Here is a 6,102-nt window from a genome sequence, read left to right as displayed (position 1 = left end):
TGGGTTTTCATGCAATCATCAAATATAATTCTAACATGGAATCCTAATTTTCTTTACCAAAATTTTCTAAATTAAATCCCTAACTCATATTTTTGGTATGCAACAATTTTTTTTTTAAATTAGCCTAAATGAAGATTCTAAATTTCTAATATGTGACTAACCCCCTACCCCACACTTATTTTATGCAATGCCCTCATTGCATATTATGCAAAAATAAAAATGCAAATATAGAGAGAATTGGAACAAACTCCCCTGGGGTAGCAGTCAATAGGTTGACACTCTTCTTTCAAGCTCCAACTTCAATTGACTTTAGCCATGAAAACAACGCATCCATGACTTGGGCATCAAAACTCATGTGGCAGCTCCAAATATACAGGTAAACTCTTCAAGAATCGATATGGAAGAATAAGTGATCAAGTGGTAGACTTAGCAGCATCAAATCAGCAGTCCTTTGGTATAAAAATGATCGAATCGTCGAGTCATAGATGGGACTCGTCGAGTACCAGCGCGGCCATCTCAGAATGTGCGGAAATACAAGGCGACTCGTCGAGTCAATTAAGTGCACTCGACGAGTAGGCCACTAGACGAAAAAACATTGTATTTTGCAATTATATCAGCCTCTAATAACTCTTCTAAACTCGTCCTCACTTCTAGACTCAATTGCTCATATCCCTAGGGACCAGACTCGACACTTTGACTTTAACGCTTCACTTCCTTGACTCTCTTTCACTTGTTATAACACCCGTTCGCTATGACTTTAAACCTTTCCTATGTAAGCATTCCTAATCCAATCCTGAAAAATGACTAATGCAAACAATCATTAAACAAAATAAATAAAGTCTTAACAACTTCATACACACCAAATAACAATAAAAATAGAAAATGAAAATTGTTTGATTAAAAACACAAATAAATTAATCTTCCTCCTCATCACCATCCGCGGCTGCTCCACTTCCTCCTGCACCACTCCTCCTTGCACTAATCACCTCATCCCATGACGGAATAAATGGATAATTGTCATCATCAATATGTGGGATGTTGAAGTGGTCGAATAATTGGATGTGGGATTGATTGCTGAAGTTGATCCCACGCACCATTTGATCCTGTAGCCGCCTCATCTCCACATTGTACCAATCCATTGGTACTTCTTCATTTTCAACCGGAATCACCGGCAGCTCTTCCTCCACATCCCGTTCCCGTCTCGATCGAACCCTCCTTCCCGGTGCTTCGGGACCAACAACGGGGTCATCATGCGGGATAGCATAATGACCACCACCATTGTCTTCAATAATTCTTGCTCGCCGTAAAAGAATTGGATTGAATGGAGGTGTAGGAATCATCGTCATAAAATTACATGCACCACGGTTCATCAACCCAAATGAGTTGGCTAACCGGGTGAAAAACATACCACCATTAATACGGGAAGTTTTGCGATCCTTGACCGCACCCTCTAAGAGATATGAAGCCAAGCACCTAGGAATGTTGCAGAAAATACCAGGTGTAATAATGTTCCATAGATAGAAGTCATCAAGGTTAGAAACCTTGTCATCATCCTTTCTTTGAATAATGGTGGATGAAATCAGACGATGTATAAGGCGGTGGGTAGGTGATCTAATGCTCCCTTCTTGTGCCGAATTTGGAATATAAACCTTGTTTCCAATTGTGTTCCACCAACCCGTGCTAGTTACTCCGTCGGGAAACACCATGTGGGTTTGCTCTAAGAAGGCCCGAAAGATAGGTGTGGAGACCAAGGGCTGGTCATAAATCCCCAATCGACAAGCAAGGTCGATCACCGAACAGTGATGAAATTCACCCCCAAGGCAAAAACTAAAACTTGTTGGGTGATAACAATCTGTTCCCCCCGTGAAAGACACCGTGGAGAAAAACTCTAAGCATAGTTCCAAGTACACTGGCTCTTGAATCCGAAAGACCCGGCTCCACCTGTCACAAATCATTGTCTTGCCTCTATGGGTAAACTCCTTCAAAAGATAAGGAGCTAACTCCTCTTCATACCGAACACTTGGTAACCACTCCCAATCTATCTTGTTAGGCACGTACACTTCTTTTTTTCCGTATGTCAGCCAGCTTCTTCTTCCACTTCCGCATTGTTGAAGCGGACTCGATTCGTGGGAAGTTTAACCAAGGAAAATCTTCTTGGTTTGCACTTGAAATCTGCCTCCTACTAAACATACTTCTGCAAAACAAAGATACAAAAACCCAGAAACATAGATTATACTTAAAACAGTCATGCACAGGTTTCCACGACTCGACTCGTCGAGTCCATGTATGACTCGGCGAGTCGCATGAACTGCACGAGTCAGTCGGTGAGTTTACTGAAATTGGGCCATGAAACCTGCAAATCACTTCAAGGGTTTTGTCTAGGCTCATGTATATAAGGTATTTGGCATGAATAAGCAGCTAAAACATCATAATCCATGAAAAATCAAAACCCTAGAATTTACTATTTTTCCAAAATCGGGTTTTTCTTGCAATGTCCATCATAGATGCTCTTAAAATCATACTTTTAACAGAAAAGAAGAAGAAATTTGTTACCTTTCTTTGATGAAACCTGAAAATTGTTGAAGATCAATGGAAAGAAAGATGAAAGCTTGAGAGACAAGGGAGTAAGAGGCGTACGGCGAGTGTGTGGTGTGGTTTCAAAAAAAACAAATCTGTTAGGGTTAACCAGTTGTAAAAATAAGTGTTATTATTATTATTTTTTCTATAAATAATACCGACTCGTCGAGTCGGGGTCAGACTCGGCGAGTCTGGTCGCGATGCATGATATTTTCTGAAATCTGTACGGACTCGTCGAGTCATGGTTAGACTCGGCGAGTCTCTTGCAAAAATCCAAAATTTTTAACACTTTTTGTAATTTCTTTAGAAAAGAAAACTTTTTTTTTCACCCCACACTTAGTCCATACGCACTCTGAAGCAGACATATCCGATGAATTGGAAAATTAAAATTCTAAAAACGAAAGAAGGAAAAAAAAATGCAAACAAAAGAAAAGGTAAAAGAAAGCAAACTCTAAATAACGGATTGCCTCCCGCCAAGCGCTTCTTTTTAAGGAGTCGTTAGCTGGACTCCTTCCCGTCTACGTCTCGTCATCTTCTAGCATCGGGAATTCACACCTTATCTTTTGTGGTTTGTACTTTGTCTTGTAAGTGTGAACCTTCTTTTTATAAGCCCTTTTTAATTCCTTTCTCTTCTTTATTACAACATCATCCTCGGATGCTTGGGCTTCTTTTCTCCTCTTTTCTTCTTCACCCTATTCTTTTTCTCCATCTCTTTCACCACCTTTTCAGTAAACTTAACTACTTCATATTCCGTGAAAGTTCGTGCTCTTGGTTTGGTATTGAATGGTTGATCAGCCTCCACTCTCCTATCCGTTGCCTTGTCCTCTTTTTCTACATTTGACCCATCTACAAGCGGAATTGCATCAAGAATTGCTATATGGGCATGTTGGACTTTCGTATCCGTCTCACCTTCTGCTGTTTGTTCTTCTAAAAAATCATGAAAAATATCATCGCCCCGAATATGCAAAGACTTGGCAACAAGCAGATTGAAGTTGTGCGATTTATTGTCAGATTTGACTGGACTCGTCGAGTCCAATAGAGTGACTCGGCGAGTCTGGTCGTATTCCATTTTTTCTTGAGTGTTTTCTGAATTGGCTCCTTCCAGTAGCTTCTCTAACTCCTCCAAGTCCTTTTGAACATCTCCATCCTCTCCAGTATGTTGCAGAAGCTTGCTTGGGTCTTCTTTTTGCAAAAGTTCAAGTTCTTTTTGTAGTATCTCATCATCTAAATTGATAAATGAGATCTCTTCTCTCCCTTTCACTTCTTGCTTGACTTCTGGTATAGCTTTGAATACCGCTGACTCGTCTCCTACCCTTAATGTAAGTGTAGACTCACATACATCAATTAAAGCACACATGGTGTTTAAAAATGGCCTCCCCAAAATAATTGGAACTTCGGGGTCTTCTTCCATATCTAGCACCACAAAGTCTACTGGGAAAATGAATTTGTCAACTTTAATGAGAAGATCCTCGCAAACTCCTCTTGGATGAATTGTTGTCTTGTCAGCCAAATGGATCTTCATGTTTACCGGCCTTGGCTCTGGTAAGTTCAGTTTCTTGAAGAAGGAAAGAGGCATCAGGTTGATGCTTGCACCGGAATCGGTCAACGCTTGAGTGACAAATGTGTTTCCAAATTGACACGGAATTTTGATACTTCCCGGATCACCCTTCTTTTCGGGTAACTCACTCATCATTATTTCTGCGACTTCAGCCAAGTCTTTCCTAGCAGCAAAGAGACCTTTTAGTAAGTTGAAGTACTTGGGTGTTGTAAGCATCGTCTCTACAAATGGCACATTGACTTGGAGGTCTTTAACATGCTTAATAAATGATTTATAAGCTTCCACTTTTTCCACATGCATGGCTTTGATTGGGAATGGTAGAGGGGGATTGTATGGCTTTGAGTGAAAAGGAGTTCTGTCTTGTACGCATGGACTCGTCGAATCCATTTGAGGGACTCGGCGAGTCGGGTCGGGTTTAGCTGGAATCGAATTTTTCGTCTTCTCTGTCTTGCTATTAGGGACCCTTTGTGCCTGTGTGAATTTTTCTCACAGCTGGAAGTTACCATACTCACATTTTCCATTCTTGGATTATTCTCGGTGTTACTCGGAAGTTGGCCCGATCTTCTTTCATTCACTTGATGTGCAAGCTGTCCCAGCTGTTTCTCAATGCTGAGAATGGATTCCTGCTGATTCCTCAACATATTTCTGGTCTCTTGCATTGCTACATCGTTATCATTGTGTCTTTTTTCGGACGCGGTTATGAATCTAGTGAGCATTTCTTCTAAATTGGCCTTCTTTTCCATCACCGGCTCTTCCTTTTGATAGAATCCCCTCTCCTTCTGCTTGTATTTCTCCTCCTTAGCCTTTTTATATTCTTCGTATGGGAGCCATTCCTTCTTCAGTTTCCTCCAATCTTCGTCGTATCTATCACCACTAGAGTAAAACACTTGAGCCTTTTTATTTCCATTTTCGTCTCGATCACAATCCTTGGTGAGGTGGGGCCCGCTACAATTTTCACATCCAACTCGAATAGCATGGATTGTTTGATCCATTTTTGTCATCCTTCTATCTAGACTATCGAGCTTAGCTATTACCGCCGCCATGGTATCATTCACCGAGTTCACTACTCCCCGACTTACTTCATTTCTCGGATTGTGGTATTCTCTAGAATGCTTAGACAATTCTTCAATTAACTCCTTGATTTCCGGAGGCGGCTTTCTGGTGAGCGGGCCTTGTGAATCGAGTAGTTGCCTTGTGGTGACATTGACTCCATCATAAAAAATGGAGACCTCTTGTTGGCTATTAAGGTCATGATGTGGGCAATTCCTAAGCAAACCTTTGTATCTTTCCCACGCTTCATAAAGAGATTCACCGGGTTGTTGCTCGAAGTTGGCGATGGCTTTCTTCAACTTAGCTATCTTGGAAGGCGGGCAAAAATGGTCTATGAATTCCTCTTTCATCTTCGCCCATGTTGTGACCGATCCGGGAGGAAGTGACTTGAGCCAATCCTTCGCAGCACCTTTAAACGTGACTGGGAGCATACGAAGTAGCTGGGTCTCGCGAGGCACATTTGGTACATTGAAGTAGTCAGCCGCATCATTTACTTCATCCAAGTGCTTGTAGGCATCTTTGTGATCTTTCCCGTAAAAAGGAATCTCCTTGAGTTTAGCGATAATATGGCCCTTTAGCTCGAAAGTAACGGTTGCGGGAATTACGGGTTGCACAAGTCTCGGGCCGGTGTCATCACACATCCTCTTCTTCCATTCCCCCATTGGGATTTCATCGATATTGGCCATTGCGGTAGCTAAATCATCTTCAAACTCGGATGTGTGCTCGTATGTGGGTTCGTCTTCTTCCTCGGTCTCGTACCCAGTGTCTTTTTGAATTGGGTCTTTGATTGTCAACGAGGCACTGGATGCTCCTGATTTGTTGCTCCTTTTCTTGCTGAAAATGGACTTGAGGTTTTTGAGTGGTGAGTTCTTTGAAGAAGCGGATTCTCCAACAGTTTTGCCTTTGCTCCTTCTTAG

At 41.6% G+C, this 6,102-nt stretch overlaps 1 non-coding gene across 1 annotated transcript; it reads left to right on the top strand.

Annotated features, from left to right (window-relative positions):
• Positions 1–5,380: 5,380 nt before the first annotated feature.
• On the top strand, positions 5,381–5,487 carry LOC145007746 (small nucleolar RNA R71). The gene has a single exon (XR_013663114.1). It is a non-coding gene; the product is annotated as a small nucleolar RNA R71 (small nucleolar RNA).
• The last annotated feature ends 615 nt before the right edge of the window (positions 5,488–6,102 follow it).

This window comes from Lactuca saligna, chromosome 7, assembly GCF_052625555.1.
Source record: "Lactuca saligna cultivar CGN05327 chromosome 7, ASM5262555v1, whole genome shotgun sequence".
NCBI lineage: Eukaryota > Viridiplantae > Streptophyta > Magnoliopsida > Asterales > Asteraceae > Lactuca > Lactuca saligna.
The sequence above is the reverse complement of the archived record's forward strand: the minus strand, read 5'-3'. Positions and strand labels throughout refer to the sequence as shown.